Consider the following 19,330-nt stretch of genomic DNA (forward strand, 5'->3'; position numbering starts at 1 on the left):
AGAAGGCTTGTGCAACGGTCAGTGACAGGCAAATCTTCTCTGCTCCTTTGTGAGACAGGTGTGCCTTCTGCTGCTGTCTGTTACACGCAAGCACGTGCTATATATACTGTCAGTGACGGGTAAATACAGATGCTGGGACAGCCTGCACCTAGTTATTAAACCAGATAAGAAAGCGAGATCGTTCAATCTCTTCGCTCGCGAAAGAAGTCACATGACAGTTTCGATGATAAACGAAAAAGTAGAGACTAAGAGGGAGGGAGCAAGGAAGGGAGAGAGAGAGAGGATTCACTCAGAGAAGTTATGAGTGGAATGTCGGCATGTGGGAGGAAACGCAATGGGGATGCATCATGCCCCAGTCTCCTCTCCCTCCCCCGACTCCCAGTCCCACCCGCTCAGCGTCTGCTCACGTGGGAGGCTTGTTGCGTGATGCGCTGCACGCTTGGCCGTCAGCCGCTGTTTGCGCCGCCGATAACAGACGTTACCTTTTCGATCGCCTCGTTTCCACGGGAGGGGATTGAGACAGTTGGGAGGGGGCAGGTAAAAAAAAAAGACTGCAGTCTGGCCACGAAAAGAACGTGACTGGCCTTTGGTGGCCCCTGGGAGGCTCTCTCAAGATGAAGGTCAATGGCCTGCGAGTGAGGTTTGCCGACGGAAGCTAGGATGGAGATGCGGAGGACCTGATGTCAGAAACGCACCAGCACTCGGGAGGGAAACACGATAACAACAGTCAACAGGCAGCCAGTTGTCGTGTCCTGGCATGTCTCATTCGACGGCCTTTTAGCTTTCCAACATTTTTTAATTCTCCTTCCTTCTTCTCCACCACTTAAGTTCAGAATTCTTCACCACTTAGAACACACTATTTGTCTCACTTTACGAGGGTAAGTCGTTTCGGAAAATGATGTTCGCGGAGGTGGATGTTCGTAAATCGAATGTGTAATTACATCTCTTTTCTTTTTTTTTGAGGCAACAGCTGTAGTTCTCAGACAAATGAACGTTTAACGGCCTTTTTCATGCATGAACATGACCGTCCGTTCACCTTCTAAAAATTTATAGATTCTTTTATGATGCAAAACTAGACACGAGCAGTCAAAATGCTGAGCACAATTCACACTGTACTTGCACTAATGCCAGTGCTGCAATACTCAACGAGAGACAAGAACTGTTCAGTTGCAAACTACCAAGGCAACTTGAGCATCAAAACAAGGTTCACAAAACAGACAAGCAACACTTGCTGCTTACAGTATACTTTTTTTCAAAAAAAAACAACAAACTCATTCACCGAAAGCGAAGTTTTAAACATGAGAACAACAAGTGTCTATGATAAAAACTCACTAGATAAATTGAAAACCGTTTCTTGTTTTCTGGTTTAAGCTTTTTACTTGCATGAGATAGTTAACCCTCTCGCTGACTTTTATGAACACGTTCTTGTAAAGAGTATCTCATGCAATTGTCATTTCAAAAAAACCGGAAGACTGCGACCATCTGACCGGCAATTGTAAGGTGGACTCACTGCACAGGCTCATGGAGGCCAACCTGTGGTGGTGATTCGTCATTCAGAAACGGCGCTCCGTCCACATCAGTTGTAGTTGATTCGTGAAAAATCGCTGTATATGAAATTTTTAGTGATATTGGCATTTTTAATGAATTGTCTATGTCTGTAGAAGGTAAAGGATTTCGCAGCGTGTTTCATAACCAGGATTCTTTAAGTGATCCACCGTGAAAGGGCACAGAATGCGGTATGTCTCACAAACCTGTACCTTCACTGATAAATCTTGTAACCCATGTCAGCTTGGAAGAAACAGGATGGAAAGGCAAGATTTCGGCTGCAGGCTTGATCGGGCCTTGACCTGGCACCTTCTGATTTACAGTCGCGGGCAATAACCTCCTGGTTACAGCTTTTCCCGTCTGCACAAGGGCACAGTACTCCTCCGCTAAGACTTGGACAGCAAACACAAAGATCAAGTGGAGCTCAAGTCGATGTCACGACAGCACAAAGACCAACAGGAACTCCTGTAAATCCAAACCATGAAAACTGGAAGAAAGACCAAAACTCTGACGGACAGTCTAAAGACCAGAACTGAGGAAAAGGATGGCAAAGGTGCTAATAAAAGTGCGCATCCTCCTCGCGAATGACTGACAATGACAAGCCATGACAAGAGACTTAAGGTCTCAATCAGCCAAACGTGGTCTGGCGCAGTGGCCCCGGAGTTGCAGGTGTAATGGGTTAACACCCTCATCAGCGAGACTGACTCTCAATGCACGTGGAAACAGAGGGAACTACGCGAAGTGGAGGAACCGGAGCCGACAACCTGTGTATTGCCTGCACATTTGTCTGGCGGTCTTGGCGAACTTGAACATTCGCACGTTATTTTCGTCGTTAGAGAAGAGAGTTTAGTGGGGGTGGGGGGGGGGGGCGGGGTGTGATGCCCATCGTCATTCCGTTTTTTTATAGCAGCCTAAGGGGCAGACAGGTTAGCAAAACAATTTTAACTCTTCTAGTTGTGGTCGCCAGAAAACATTCCACTGAAGCTGTTAGTGAACTTTGAAAAATGAAAAGAGCTCGGAGAGACGATTCCAGGTACATAAAAACACGAGGGCTGGAACTTATCCACTTACGAGACCGACAACTTGTGTAATGCGTTGTTATTTAAAGAAACAGCTTTCGAAATCGAAGTGATTATGAACAAAGGCGTATTCACAGAACATTATTATCTCCCACACCATCCCTCCCCCCCCCCCCAAAAAAAAAAAACCCCAAAACGAACAACAAAACAAATAAACGATAAAATAAAAAATACAAGGACAAAATTACAAAACAGAAGCAAGGACAAAACTTTAAGTACAATCAAACAACAACAAGCAAAGAAAAAAACGTACTCAGTTCGAAAGTCTGTTGCACACAAGCAATCAGCCAATCACTGAAACAAGAGGCCGGAGTATGGGTAAGTCAGGCTTCAGACAAAACTCTAATTTGCACGCGGGTAGGTACACATTATGTTTAAACTGATGATCAAATTCTTACCAGCAACTTTACTTTGATATCGGTAAACCAACAGTCTTTATGAGAGAAATAAACAAACGAACATCCGCGAATTAGAACTACCTTAAAGTATAGGTTATTTCTTTGCGGATTAGTTTAGGGTATTATTTTTTTAAATTCATGAAATACCTCCCACAAACAACTTTCTTTACTTTCTACTAAAAGGTTTATGGGTTCTAATTTTCCACTATGATACTGAAGCAGTAACAGCGGCTTTTGTTGCAGTCTGGAGAAAAAGCCGAGAATGACAAGTTTCTAGCAGTGACCTAGCCAGCCAGTGTCACTTGTCTAAGACAATGAATGTCTAATGACAATCGTACTAAAGCCAGGTGTATTGCATGTGTGTAGGTGTGCGCGTATCTGCAAATACCTATAAAGGGTTAACGCAAGCACGTTCACACCTCCAGAGAGACCTGCTATCCTCGCCTGTTTATGCTTTAAAAAGCTGGGTTTAAAAGTTTCCCTTTGGAACATAAAACAGAAAAAAAACATTCCAACATTAAAAAGCAAGCAGTCTCTTCGTGTGCTTCATCTCCTATCTAATCTTCCATTTCTTTCATTTCTAAAACTCATCAACTGAATTTACGAAAGTTTTATCTCACCACCACCAACTTAAACAACTCATGCTCCACCTACAATCTCACGCAAGAGCGAGAAGAGAAAAATGCTCTGAATAATAGCAAGCCAAAGCAGCTCTACGATGAAAACGAACAATTCCTCTACTGTATTCATCTGTAAAACCTGCAGGTCTACTGCCACAACAGTCTCTCTGTCATTCACTCATATATATATATGAAACATAGTATGCACACCACAAGAAAACATTTTGCACACATGTACACGAAGTACATCGTACCATCAGGCGGTGACATAATGATATAGTGATCAGCAGGTGCTCCCCATGTTTTGATGTGACCACGGACAGTGAATATACGAAGATGGTGCTTAGAGGCACAGCTGCATGGAATGTCTGATACTTGACTTGCTGCTGTTTCTCAGAGTATGAACTTATCTCTAGCACACATCAACTGCTACAAACTCCACCCACCCCCCCTCTCTCTCTTATGCACACGTGCGCGCATGCATGAACACATTTAGTCTCGTCTCTGCTATTGTTCCTACACAGTGCTAATTTTTTTTACAAAACAAAAAAAAAAAAAAAGAAAAGAAACAGATAGCACTTATAGTATAGTCTAGATAAAACAAGATAAAAATTTATTATCAACAAGACTAAAAAAGTATTCCAGTGACTTCACAGTGAACGTTCACGGGCCAAAGTCTTAGATCAGGTCGGACAACTATGGACGAATGTTGGACAAAGTCATACAACGTTTTTATATGACGGTTATGCAAAAATATATGACAGTCGTTGTCAAACGTTTGGGCTTTTAGAAAAAAGTAGCGCAAACCAATTCAATCAAAATTTTGCTCCACGCATGAACACACACACGATCGTGGTTCAGGTACGAACAATCAGGGATCGATGGGAGAAAAAAAACCAAACAAACAGGTGTAACGGACATAAATGTCGGTTGTGTGACAGCGGCGACCCTGGACACAAATCACTGGAATGATATTTATTTGCCGCGTGCCATCAGTCAGTGGCTAACGACACTATAAAGCTCTCGGCTAGTCTTGTGGGCCCATTAGCTGCCCCAGTCCCGGCTTATCGCCCGCCAACCGGCCACAACGGTGTCTTATCGACGATGTTTTGCGACTGGCCTCGACTCCAAGAGTCTGCTGAACACCATCTCAGGGTCTCGGCAACCTTCTCGACAATATTTACAAAATACGGCGGGATCGTTCCCCCGTAGATATGAGCGAGCAGCAAACGCCAAGAGGTTAACAAATTAGTCTGGCGGCTTTTTTTTCAGGCTGTGACTCAGTTAAATGGTGTTTATGTTACGTGGGCTTTTAAAAAGCATATTTCTCATGTCTGGAGAAATGCTTACCTTGAACTCTGTAGGATCGGTAGCATTCGTCACTATCTCACCACTGATGCAACTAAAACTCTAATCTGTACCTGTGTGCTGTCGAGGATGAACTATTGTAATTCTTTGTTAGCTGGAATTCTCAAGTATCTCCTCGACAGACTTCAAAGGATTCAGAATAAAGCTGCTGCCTCATCTGCAGGTCATCTAGATATAAACATATATCACCTATCATTCGTTCTGCTGCCAGTCGTAGACCGTATAGCCAACAAACTTTCCACTTTGACTCACCCTACCGTTTCTGGCACTGGTTCTCAGTGTCTCTTCGGACTCACTCCCATCTATACGCCCGCACGACCTCTTCGTTCATCTTCTGACACCAGACTTCTGTGAGTCCCACTGAGACAAAGACTGTGGACAGAGGTCCGTCTCCTACCAAGCCACATCAACTTCCGATTACCCATCAGCCTTCGTCACTCTGATTCTCTTATCACCTTTAAGGCTAAACATTAGCCGCATTTTTCAGAACGACTTCACTGTGACCTGTCCTGACCCTGAGCGTGTATAAGGTGTGTGTGATGTACTTGTATAAGTACCGTTTGTAGCAGGAGTGAGCGGGTCTGTTATATGCCAATATGTGTGTATGGTTGCTAATGATTTAGTCTATGTATGATTTATGTAAAGCGCTCTGAGCAAATCATTGGAAAAGCAGTAAATAATAATAATAATAAATAATTATAATTATAATTATTATTATTATTTTTTAAATGTAGAGTACTTTTCCCTAGCAATGAATCCAGGCTCAAGGTGGTTACACGGATGAAGACGCAGAGCCCACATATCAGTAGACATCAACGGATTTTACAGATATCCACCATCATTATCTCTCTTTCCCTCCAACACGCATAGAGAGAGGTGGAGGAAACCGAAGTACCCAGAGAAAATCAGCGACTATCAACCCTTGCTAACAGATATAAAATCAAGAGAGGAGTGTGTCGGACCGAGAAACGAAGCCCAGACACCCGATTCTCACCGTCGTAGAGACATGAACTTTAGCCACCGCCCCAAAGGTTAGAAAGATAGGAGAGACGCGGAGAGGGTTTGCCAAGCTTGAATTTAGGCTTGGATGATCAAAACTGTTAAAAAGAATGACAAAAATAAAAATGTTTATAGGCTCACAACTTCTAAAACTAAAATACGAAGCCGACGGTGTACTAAAAACTATATAAAAACCAGAAAACATCAATACAACGAAGAAAAGCTGCAAGAATGAAGGAGTTATGCAAGAGCTGGCACAAAAATGAGTAATAACACTAAAAACAACTGACGAGCTCACCTTTGAAATATGGCTGGAGTCAAGATCAAAGTGAGTGCCCCACCGGGCAGGGTAATTTCACCCGATTCTCGCTGAGTTGCGCCAGCGGCGTTACCTTAACGGATGCCTCTCTGAGCAATGACGCAGTGGGCGCGCACTTACAGGCTCTGTCGTGCATGTGCTCGTGCTGCGGGACGTTAACAACGTGCAGAGTGTGCCTATGGAGGTCGGCGTTATTCCAAGAAGGTATAATTGCTGAGGTCGCCGTGTCACGTCTGAGTTGAACACCTTCTACTTTAGTTACAGCAATCAACGGCAATCAACTGTCACATCTGCAGAAACCCAGAAATAAACGGCAGTGTCATGGGCTTCGTCACACGTAACAACCCTGTTCAACAAACTCAAACCCGAGAACCCAACGGTCTGGGTTTAAAAGCCCTGTAAGTGTCTGTAAAATGTCAGATACCTACCTCACTTAGAGTCATTTTTTTGTAAAAGCGGTGCCCACCTCCCCACCTATGGGGAGTCAAGTAAGCAATCCACGGCTGGGTGGAACTGTGGGAGACATTACAATGGGTCATACGGAGGTCGAACCTGCTTGTCTGTGCACATCATCATGTTTGGACTCAGTTCTTTAACGACTTTCCCAAACCACGAAATCTTTACGATTCTAAAGGCTCTTCTCCATTGGAAATATGGACTAATGTTTGGGCAAGTACGGAAAACCTTTTAAACTTAATTCTATATACTCATCGTATAAAATCTTAGCGAATCTTTACTAAATGTTCGTCCTTGTTTGTCCGGTTAAGAACGATCGTTATAGGCCTTCTACACAGACACACACCACCGAACATGTGGCTAAAGTATATTTTTACACGACGGAAACCATCGCCGTTGAGCACATACGAGGGGGTAGAGATAATGTACAATTTAGCTGATGTCGGCATCTTTAACAAAACTCTACACGAAGTACACGATGAAGTCGTTGCTGTTTCACACCAATAGCTGGGTGTACAATGATGCTCTGGGCATCGTGTGGTAAACCGAATTACAGAGTTAAGAAAATGTCTGGTGAACACAAGCTCACGCACGATGCTGGAAGCGGAGGAATTAAGGTCAATCATAGGTTGCCGATTCCGCCAACGTGACGGCACTTTTTTCCCCAAAAAACATGCGCGCACGATATCCAACGGCAGAGGTGGTCACGCCAGGGGAATATAGGGGGATAGGTGGGAGCTGTCTGGATGGTTTGCTCGCGAGCTCTGGTCCGTCTTCAGGTCTAAGCCTAGCTTTTCTCTGTGACCTAGCTTGTTGCACGTGCATGATGCACACAGGGGAAGCAGTATACATTCGCGTCAATATACCTACCGCCTGAATCACACCTGTGCTACCGTGGCTTGTCACTGTGATTCGGGAGATGGACTGGGATATAAAATTCGAGTGAGTGAAATTCCTGAATTAGTGACTTAAAATTTGTTCACTTTAATTTCCGAATACAGGTGACTAAAGTTTTTTTTAAAGTTTTGTTAGTTTTTTCAACCGACATATCGAATGTTTAATGACTCCGTGTATTCCTACTCAGTTCCACTGTTCTCTCTCTCACGCCCACACGACCACCTTCAGACTGATACTTCTGTATCCTAACCTTTCTTCTCTCTGTCTCACCACACGCACACTCCTGCATCCCATCTTTCACGCACACCTGGAGCGCGCGCACACACACACACGAGCCGCTCTGACTTCTGCGTCCTTCACCACTGGCACACATCGGAAATGCTCGCGCCCTGCATTTTCTCTCACCACCACCACCACAGCCCCCTACAAGCTCGGGCCCTCGCACGATGACTGTGCCTGTCCTGGGCAGGTAGGCTTCACGCCGGCGCAAACAAGCCGCACTCCTCGCCGCCGACCTGTGCTGGTGCACAGAGAGCACTGGGACTAAACACACGTAAGCCATGTATTCCTCACAGACCTTTAAACCCTCGTCTGCCAGACTACAGCCTTTGTATCCTGACGTACATGCTACACTCCTCTTGTGTTGTTGTGTCTTCATATTAACTTTCTAAAGGCCTTGAATGAGGTAAGAGACTTCTATTTTGGGGCAGCTAAGTGAACACGTTTTGGTAACCTATAGAAATAAGTCTGTATATATATATATGAGTATACTTGTGAATGATATCTCAGAATCTTACATGGTAGTAACTTTATCCTGATTGACTTCCTCGATACAAGTATTTTTATTTTAGCTTTTAGGTTAAAGATAAATCTACAATAATCTTAATGCTATTATTTTCTAGGAAATCCGTTTCAAAAAGCAAATGAGCATAAGACTGCAGAAAGTAGTAGTTTCAAAACAAACAGTTCCTATGGCATAAGTCTCGTAACGCAAGAGATATTTTGTAATTATTAATTTTTAATAACGCATGCTGTGTAACCTCTTCACTTGCTGTCGTAATTATTGCCGTCGTTTCTCACACGCAAGCACACCAAGAAAGAAAGACATTATTTAAAATTACAAATTCAACAACTTTATGCACGCGCGCACACAACGTTGACAGCCGCTGTTCAGAAGCTGAAAGATCGCGGGTAGGGCTGAGAACCAGCGACTGACCTACAGATACACCAGCCAATGGCCGTAGTCACACCCTAGGTATCTGGACACCCCGAGGTTGCTTTAACTAGGGTCTGTCAAGACTCATCTTTACTGGAAGGGGTGGTCATTTGTAAACATTCATAATATAGCTTAAGTCTAATATATCAAAGTCTGAGATGATACAGGACAAAGATGATGAAGTAAATAACTCGTGTTTCTCTCAGTTCCAAATGCGGGACAATGCTCGTTCACAGTCGAGGACTAAGGCTGATGCAGCCTTCGTACGTGCAGCTGTTACTGGCTGTTGGATGTTCAGTGCATGATACTGTAGCGTTAACCCTGTGGACTATAAACTAATTTAATCCCCAAAGTCTGGTTCATGATGCCCAACCATCTTAACCAGACAAACACTGACCAGTAAAGTGGTTATGTTTAGCAGATGTGCTATATCATTATCATTTTGGGGACAAAATCCAATATTTTGTGTCCGATGCAGAAGCCATAATCAAATTCCTCGAGGACCCGATGGGGCGACAGCTGTGGACGAGACCCAAAAGGACCTTTGGAAGGGAGTAGGGAGATGTCAGTCAACATTAGATGTCGATATTTCAGAGCTGCACGTGTCTGGGTTTTAAAAAATGCATCTCTTTCATCCTCCTAGTGTAGATATCTATCAGAGATAGCATTTATGAAGCACATCTACCCAACCTGTTACCAAACATGAGCTGTTTAATCGGCTATTCGCAGTTAGCGGTTAAAATCCAGCAATTATGGACTCTGGGTAGGCCCACCCAAATCGTTTTACCAGCCAGATGACCCCCACCACCACCAACTTCCGATAACTTTGAATACGATGTGGAGCAAATATGGCGGAGAGTACTGTCTTTAGTTCAAAAGAAGTGGACGCTTAATTTTTCTAGACTGTCAAATAAACTGGACAAATACAACCGAACAAATCAATTCGCTGCATACCATTTTTTTATTGAATTGATAATCAGAGTATGAAAAATAAATATTTATTGTCTAATACTTGTGCGAATAACATCATTTGGTCAGATTAAATAAATTATATTTTCCGCAGATTTTAATTTGTGTTTTCAGTTTTTGTCTGTTTAGCTGCATGCGCAATGGCGCTTTTCCGTAAATCCTGAACAGGAAGTTTAGTTTGCCTGGCTGGTTGAACATGAATCTTGGGTATCTCGAGGACCAAAATGCATGCAACCTGGGAAGAATACACTGAAAAATACTGCGCTACGATCAGGAGGAGGGACTGGGGGAAAGGACAAGACGGGAGGGAGGTGAGACTTAGTCACGCACTTTGTGCCAGCTGTCGGGACAGCCCCGAGGACAGCGGTGTCACCACACCCACCTCTGACATGCGTTCAATGCACGTGTCACGCTGCGCCATATCAACGACTGGCCACACAGCTGGCGCCTGTTCCCGGCCCAGGGTTCTCACACCCTCGTCAGGCCTCGTGCACGTACCTCAAAGAGGAGGAGAGGTTACGTGAGGGGTTATGGAGGGAGAGTGGGAGGAACGATCCTGGGAGTCGCGCATATAAGGAGTACCGTTGTTATCGATTCCTTTTGATTGTGTTCACGTCTGAATAGCCATACCACTAGCGCTGAATTATTTCTTGTTCTTATAGAATAGACTCCGGCGTCTAGAAATGGGAAGGGAATTGAAATCAAACATCGCGGCTGGTGTCGGGACACGCACATATAGCAATTCACTGCCAAGGGGTGAAGAGATGGAGGTTGAATGGGAGGAGGTAGGGGACATGATGGGTCCCGCAGACTTGTTACTTGAAACATTTTTACTCAAATGTAAACACGTAGCATTGTTACATCTATATTGCTACTCTTCAACTTTCAGATATGAAAGAAGAGAGGAAGTAGAAATGATCTCACTGTTGTTACTGCAGTCAAAACAGCCAAACTGCTTAGTGACTATCTCTCATCACATCAGCAATGCACACACGAGCACAAGCATTTACTGCATTTTATGGAAGGAGGATTTAAAACCCGAAGACGCGAGAAACGATGAGTTCGTAAGCATATTCATAACTTTATTGATGAGATTGACTCAACTGCATCTGTTTCCCTCTGAGAACGAGATGTTGGCACAAATTATACAAAAAGCTGTCAGTAGGTCGGTCACTCACGCTCCATTCTTTCTTCCTCCCTTTGCTACTTCAACCCTCATTCCTTTTCTATTTTACTCTTTACTGCGAACTTCTATTTTGTGAAAACAGCCAGACGACATCTGGCGGGAAGACAATTCGTGTCAGATGAAAAAGGAGGACAATCTAGAAGAAATATTCATTAAAGTGCCAGGAGGTCGGACACAACAGAATTACATATGTGTAGATATTGCCTTTTCGCCTGCTGCAAAATGAGTTCCTTTTGTGATAGCTATGTATAGCTATAGTCTGCTATAACGCGGCTAAATATTAAGTTCCCACCAGTAAGATTACAAAAAAAATTTCGTTAATGACAAAGCACGCGTGAATTATCTCGCTCACTGAAAATGACTGCGCATGTAACACAACAACAACGACAACAACAACAACACGCAGTTGACACGCGGAGTGCACGCGCTCCAGCACAACGTGGCAACATATTAACCTTGCTATTTGCTTGAAATACAACAATCCACGCAAAAAGTGCAGTTTTCCAGAATTTTCCTCAAGTAACTTTATCGATAATGGGTTGCTCGCACCTGGCGTATATGGTAGAACTATTTAAAAATACCATCATGATAAAATCCACAGAACTGCAAATCAACAATGATTGAGATCACATTTAAGTAACTGGAATTCCAAGCGCTCAAAAAAGTTACAACAATTAGAATGTAGTCCAGTTATTCGTGTCCTCAGATTACCTGTAACGAGCATGCGGTATGAAGCAGATATGTAGCGGAGAGAAGTAGACAAATACCAGCGCCGAATGCCACCTTCAGCCAACAAAACAAACCGCCACACACTGCCTTTTATCCTGGTTCGGGGGAGAAGGGAGGAGGGGAAAGAATGCAACCAGTTCCAGATTCCATTTCAACTGCGTAGGAAGACACCTCCTTACGACTGACAACCGTCCTGCACATAAGAATTGGAATAACAGGAGCGCGAGGAAAGCTGTCTTTGAGAACCAACAGTCGCGGTCAACTTGAGCCACCTTGCAGCTGCCTTCTGACAGGAGAATCGAAAAAGGAAATCACTCACAGCCGTGTGGGCCTGGCCCAGACAAAGAGGATCAAAGAAAGATTAGGGCTTTCCCTTTGAAGATGTTGCCTCCTTGTGCAAGTTATTTTCTTTTCCTTATTACAGGTGTCGGGGGTTTCTGTAGGACACCCTGTAGGAAGCTCATTCAATGACACCTCTCCTGGCACAAGGGACTTTCATGCTTGTTTAACCACGCAGATTTACTGGCTGCCATGTTGTTGACAGCATGACTAATAAGCTGTGCGCACTCTTACTAATCGAAAATTGTTGCATCTATGGTAAGAGAAAGCTCTTTGTGTTCGGGAACACTTCTAAAGCAAAACAATGATGAGATTGAGAATATGACTTTCAAATGAGGTTCCACCCATCTCAAACGATTTACAGATATATAGAAAATCTATTGTCAGAGAACGCTGACCAGCGATGTTTACATGTTTCTAATTAATAAACCGTTGTCATACTTTCGTAGAACTATCTGCTAATGACCGTTTTTGGCAGTAAAACAAAACGGATGTGCAAACTATAAAATGAAAATGAATTGGCCATCCATCTGTTTCGACGTGTCCAACAGCGAAATGCCTGTTCAAACATGCAGCCTGGGGACCCTGACGATGAGCAGACCTCTCCCTGGTGTTGATAAAAAGCTGCAAGCAGCAGGTCGGAGACGTGCCGACATTGTCTGTTCTGCTCTGGAGGAAAACGCTTGTTGCGTGACAGGCAAGCAGGAGGGTGCACGTGCTGCGACCAGCAGAAGCCGAGCGGCTACGAAAGATAATTTCCTCAAGCGATGCGCACCAGTGACGATGCTTCGTAGACCGTGAATTAATGGCCCCTGGCCGAATTGCCGCAATTCTGATAACATTTATTCGTGCTCGATTATGACCAGTTTCTGCCTATGTGTCTTACGGTTGGTTTGTTTTTTGTTTATTTGGGTTTTTTAACAAAAATATAGGCAGCAGTGCTCTACAGACAAAAACACGTGTAGTTCCATCAAAACACCGCATGACTCTCGATGACTCTCAAATTTTCCCGATTGCAATTTCATCTCTAGCATAGATGTTTTAGTAAAATAAGTATTTAAAAATTAAAATTTACCCAGTCCTTGTCACCTCTTGCTTTGTCTTGCTTTAAGGTCTTATTCTCGTCTTATTTGTAAGGACTAACAGCCTCCAAAAACATCATTAGTATTTTTTAAGTGGCTATAGAAAAAGAAAAACATGGTAGTGGGGTGTCGTGGTGGTGGTGGGGTGTCGTGGTGGTGGGGTGTCGTGGTGGTCGGGTGTCGTGGTGGTGGTGTGAAAGTACACAGACCTACACACATGATCTTGCTGACAACATGCAGGTTAAGCAGGAGTAAGTGCTGATTCCGCAAGCTGCTGGCGGAAGGGCATCGCACGCCGTAGCCCACAGATCGGCTTACAGCGGCAGCATGAAGTAGCGGTGTACGTGGCGCCCACTGCTGCATGCGTCAGTCATGTAGTGAGTGCATCGTCTGGCACGCTGGCCTTCCATTCTAATTCAGGTAAACTCCTCCACTGTTGTTAAGGTTTCACATCTGCCGCGCAGGTATCTGGTTTCCAAGAAGGAAGCGAAGACTAGGCAAACTTGGTTGTACGATGTCGTCTGGCTTGAGAACGCAGAGATAGAACGAGAGAGAGGAGCAAAGGTCATGTTCAACTGCTGGATTAACGAGTGATTCGCGAACAGAATTAGATGGTTATATTTCTACATTTTCCCGATTACAGAATCAGCTATCAGCTCGCTGGAGTGGCTGTCCGTCCCAGTTTACAGCTTGTCTTAGTCCTACGTGAGTATGGCTACAGCCACTGGGACATCTGCGACCATAATTATGTTAATTATAGCATCAGTCCACAGTCACAAGTCTGATCGCTGTGTGTGCATGGTTGTGTTACTAGAGCTATTCCGTTCCCAAATAATCAGACTTCATGGACTGAAAATGCTCGTTCACGATGTAGCGAGTTCTTACTAACCGACAGCACCTCCCACGCTTCATTGTTAGTTATTGGTGTTTTGCGCAGTCAGCAACTAAGGTTGTTCTGTACTTGTCAGCCTTGTCAGCAGCTACCAGACAGAGAATGGTTCAGGCAGGCCCAACGACACCTGCCAAAAGAAGTTGAGACAGTTTATGAGTACTCCAAACGGTGAGCTGCGGTTGTTTACTGGCCACTGACTATTGTTTTGGTTCCGATAGTTCAGTCACATGCACGCGCCTGTTTCGCGTGCGCGCGCGCACACACACACACTGAGGACACAGGACTGCACAAGGTGTCACACTCCCAAGACCACTAGTGGTCCTTTCTTCTGAGTCTTCGCACCTGTGCAAACAAACCAGGGTGGTTGTGATGTCGACTGCAAAGACACGCAACAACAACAAAAAAAAAAACAACTGCGTTTTCACATCGCACTTACTCGCACGCATGCGCGCTGCGAAATGGCAGCAGCCTGTTCACGGATGCTTTCTGTATTTTTCTTGGAACATTCCACAACAATCTTATCCACAGCGCTATGACACCCTTCTGTTTGACAAAAGCACGGTAAGGAGGTTTTTCTCAGGTGCGTTGGCAGTCATCTTCAGATTTGACCGAAGTGACTCCATGTTGGATCCGACTGATCGGAACGTGAGTGCGAGTGGTTTGGGGAAGGGAAGGTCCCTGTGTAAAGCAAGTTTGTAGTTTAAGTAATGTGAAGATTTGTAGGATACTATGTTAAACTTTTTACGAACTTGACGATAGTGAGGACGCGCGAGCGCACACACTTAGCTGTAATCACGTGATCGCCTTCTAGCACACGACCTCGCAGGAATGGGGCTAAGTGGGGGAGGGATGGGACAGCTGCGGTCGATGCCAACAGCTGCCAGCTGTCCAACCACGGTGGTGAAGAAACCTGCCTGTCTTACAGCAGCCACACCGCCACTCGACTCCCTCACGAGAAGGAAATTAGTCACTCGGAATCAGTGGAATGAATCACACAGGAGAAGACAAAAACCGCCAGCAAAGTATGGTGGTCGAGCATCAAGTCTTTGTCTGACTTAATTTCCTCAAATTTCTTAATTTTCTGACTAATCGAAGACGGCGATTCACGTAAGTAGTGATGCTGATAAACTTGTACCAGTCTTCTTATTTAGTGATAAAAAGACACGGAAGCGGCTCAGTGTTATGCCCCGACACACACACCAGCATGGAGGCTTTTAACGTGACTTCTATCATGTGAGTTGTTAATATTAAAATATTTAATATTTTTGTTTCGTAGGTGTAATATTTGGGCTACTTATGCCTCTACATTGGTATTAAGGCTTAGGTCGATACATGTTACTACATTCTGTGCCTAACATCTCCCGTCAAGAGTTTTTAACCCCTCTTCCACCTCCCTCTCCGCTGGTGCAAAATCGCGACTGGCAAGGAAAATGTTCCCTTCATATAAACCACACAGCCGTATTCCTGCTCACAGAATATGTATTATGTAATGCATGAACATAAGCATTAGCGATATATATGCGCAAGAAGGGAAGTATAACAAGTTGGGGGGGGGGGTTGTTTTAGGGGAAACCGTTATACTGCAATGCCAAGGACCACATCACTTATCCAAAAAGTCCTTAGTTCGTGAAATGTCTTGCAGGACTAGGGTAAGAAATCAGTGACGGTTCAAGCCATTACAGATTTGCTAGCGGTATTGATGTGATTATGGCTTTTGAGTAGAATAACACAAACATTTCGAAAGGTCTGATTAATAAACAAATTGTCGTTTTGATGTAGCTCACTAGTCTGCGGCATCGAACGGAGTGAGAAGTGAACCGCGAAAATCAGAGGAAAACTTACATTCCCAAAACATCAAACGCCCGAATTTCATTAAATCAATGTCGATTCCCTGGCATACATGACCCACAAAGCATCCTTCTCTCAATACGCATGTGGCGAAAGTGCCTGAGAGGCAGAAAGACAAACAGGGAGACGGACAAACAGAGAGACTAAATGAAGGCAGGAATAAGTTTAATTCCTTCAGCAAGTGAGCGGTTTATGCGATCTGTGATGCAAATACTATTTTGTTTCAAACCCCCCAAGCTCTTTTTATAGTTATTACATATCGTGCTCTAATTCTAACGCTACTGACCTTTGACCTGGCAAGCACAAGTTCTGAAGCCGCAGAAATTGTGCAATAAAAAGAGCCGAACCACAAGACGACAATATTTTACCATTCACTTCCTTTCATTCACATGCAAAGCCTTATTTTTTCCCCACTTTATTTCGGTTCGGCCGTAGAAGCATTAAAACTGCAGCCTTTCTCCGAAAATACCTCCGATAGCTGTCTTATGAGGAGAGTTCACCACAATCTGCCTCAAGCGAAAGGAAAACTAAAAAACACCAGCAGCACCAAGTGAAGCAGACAATACGCGCGGCAAAGCGCTTGCTGCAAGCACCTGTGGCACGACTGAGAATAACTCCATCTGTACCTCCACCACCACCACCACTCCCACCACCACCATCCAGTGCCCCGGGGATCTTTATAACTATTCTCAAGGCACCTCTCCGCTTAAAACGGGCACTTTGGTCATGCCTCTTTGTTTCCAATGCCACGCAGTCAAGCAGAATGAGATGGATGGAGGGTTTGTGTCTGCAGCCAAGTCCCAAGTGGGAGAAGCTCAGAAGTGGTTGACTTTTCAGCTGTGGGATTCCAAGACTCGCTCCAAGCACGCGGTCTTGTTACGGCGAGGATGTAAGAATGAGAGCGCCGAAGAGGGAGTCTTGTCTGCCTGTGATGTCAGCTGCCCCTTTCCCCGTGTGGTAGTCTAGTTCTGTGACAGGGTGGCTAGTGGCAATGTAGTTTTTCTCCAGGAGCTTATACTTATGAAAATGAGATACATCCTCAACGCCGAGTTACTTTACCTGCAGACCATTACAAGAAATGTGTAGCAATAGCTGTAGTCCGTGGACGGGGACCTCCAGATGATCAACAGACCTGCTGTGTCTGATTTGCTTCAATATTTCCGGTCTGTGGCTAACCCTAGAAGTAACCATACCTCTAGTTCACAACTACGGCCCCACGCCGCGTCCTTTTTGCACCTGGCGATTTCCCATTGAAGAACAATGTGAAACAATGACACGAAGCAGTGCCTGAGCTCTAGGATCCAGTTCTTTGTTATTCAGTGAGTGCGACGTCGTCAAATAGTCTCGCTTCTCTTTATTCTTTCTCCACCTCGCTCGCTCACACACGCACGCGCGTAGACAATGGACCATTGTATATCCCGCCTTTCTCCTATGAATGTAGTGTCCGGTTGTTTAGTATCTAGTGACTTTCAAACCTCCCCAAAGATTCGACGAAGTCTAATAGTATATGTAGATGTAACATGTCAGCGATTGCAAATTTTGTAGTAATAAGAACTTCACTGATCTTAGAAAATTCATCGCCAGCATGCATATTTTTTTCTGGAAATGGTCCTACTCCATGTACCTACAACAAAAACTCCATACAATGTAGTGGGCACAGCTTCGTCAGATCAGCTCTTCATCTCTTTATATACCTTACCTTTGAGCAGCACTAATAACGATTCAGTTTGTGCAATTGAAAACAGTGAGATCAGAGGGCAAGAGAGCTACTCCGGTGTATGATCACATCCTGATGGAAGGAAAGAAGTTTAGTGTTAGGTTCTGACGGGAACTTAACAGAACAAAGCTAGGAACTCAGCCGGTCCAAAGACAAACAGGATAACTGAGGTCAAGGATCAGTTTCCAAACACCAGGCTATTTTTAGTCCCATACTAGTGGGAGGCAAAGGAATGTGTACTGTCGACCGTGAAGCACATGTGAACTATCCAGTGAACGACCTTCGCTAGGTAACTATGTTTCGTCCGGACTTTCTACAAGTGTAGTCAGTATAAACAGTCAGACAGGAGTAAAGAAGACAATACACCAGCAACAACACAGGATGTTCAGGCTAGAAACTCATCAAATCCCGGTCGAATAATGCTATCAACGCTACTATGGATGCGTGCAATAAACATAAACCCCAGAAATTTCTCACTTATAACACCGAAGGAATAGCCAATGTGTATAAACCTGACTTAACTGAATATATTCATGAATTTTATTTTGCCCCACTTGTAGAAACATTTTTCAACTATACCCAACGACTTGTTTCCCTACCACACTGTATTTGTCTCCCCTGCTTTAAAACTTTCAGAGAGCACAGGAAGGCCATCTGGTGGTTTAGCTGTGCTACTTAAAAAGGAACTAGACTGTTTTGTGAACGCATTTTAAAGATTTTTAAAAACAAACTTAGATATCATTATCTTAGGAGTGTATATACCACCTACTGACTCACCATGTTACAAGGAAGCTAAAATACATAATGGTATGCCATGCTAAAAGAATGCTTAATGACCTTATTGAAAAAAGCGGTGATGTGCCTTCTATTTGACTAGGCGACTTTAATGCAAGAAATGGAAGCAAAAATATAGTTAACTTGTAGACTATTCAATGCCAGCTTTTGACCCGTTAAGTGAAAAAAAAATAGAAGGTAGCGTGGAATGTGAACCAAGCAACTTTTACTATGAACTCAGCAGATCAGAAAGTGAACTAAAATGTTTAGTTCTAATTCACTGCCATATGCTAAGCATATAGTAAGGATAATATTTGTGGATATTATATGTATATATGATATATGGACCTTATAATTGCATGTGTACTGATGTGGGTTAGAATAGATATAGCTAGAGACCTTTATGCCTCACCTAAAGGTGTATATTTGCAAAAGTTTAAATGAACCACCAGCTTGATTATTTTACAGTATGGTATTCACTACTATGAAAAGATGTTTTTCATGTTTTCTATGTTTTCATAATCACCCTCTTCAGTTTAGGGCTATGCCCACACTGAAAAAAGTCAAAGTCATATACCTCAGCTTTGACTCGAAAGTACACAATTAGTTGACAGTTTTGAGCAGCACTAATAACGATTCAGTGCACATGCGAGAAACATGAGAACTGGAATCTGGAAAATGGTCTACTGTACGAGCCTGAAGAAGGAAAACAGTGGACGAAAATGTGTGTGAAACCTGATATGATACGAAACAAATTGCCATAAAATTTACAAATTTTGAAGCATACGAAGGTCGTAAACTAAGCATTTCACAAAATAGACTGAACCTGCATATGACCCGGAATGTGCTGGATTTCAAGTACTGCCTGTCTGTTCTTTTAAAAGTTTACCAAGAAAA

At 43.8% G+C, this 19,330-nt stretch overlaps 2 protein-coding genes across 7 annotated transcripts in view; one reads left to right on the forward strand and one right to left on the reverse strand.

Moving 5' to 3' along the window:
* LOC112562310 (protein MTO1 homolog, mitochondrial-like) overlaps positions 1-19,330 on the reverse strand; it is a 70,804-nt gene that overhangs the window by 27,629 nt on the left and 23,845 nt on the right. The window lies entirely within an intron of this gene.
* LOC112562311 (5-hydroxytryptamine receptor 4-like) overlaps positions 1-19,330 on the forward strand; it is a 30,883-nt gene that overhangs the window by 4,762 nt on the left and 6,791 nt on the right. The window contains exon 1 of one of the 5 annotated variants that reach the window (XM_025235492.1): positions 8,011-8,234. The exons of 1 other annotated variant lie outside the window; for it this stretch is intronic. The gene's annotated coding sequence lies outside the window, so the exon portion shown is untranslated. 3 more of the 5 variants (XM_025235491.1, XM_025235494.1, XM_025235493.1) reach the window with 3 other exon arrangements.

Source organism: Pomacea canaliculata, linkage group LG4 (genome assembly GCF_003073045.1).
Source record: "Pomacea canaliculata isolate SZHN2017 linkage group LG4, ASM307304v1, whole genome shotgun sequence".
Classification (NCBI taxonomy): Eukaryota; Metazoa; Mollusca; class Gastropoda; order Architaenioglossa; family Ampullariidae; genus Pomacea; species Pomacea canaliculata.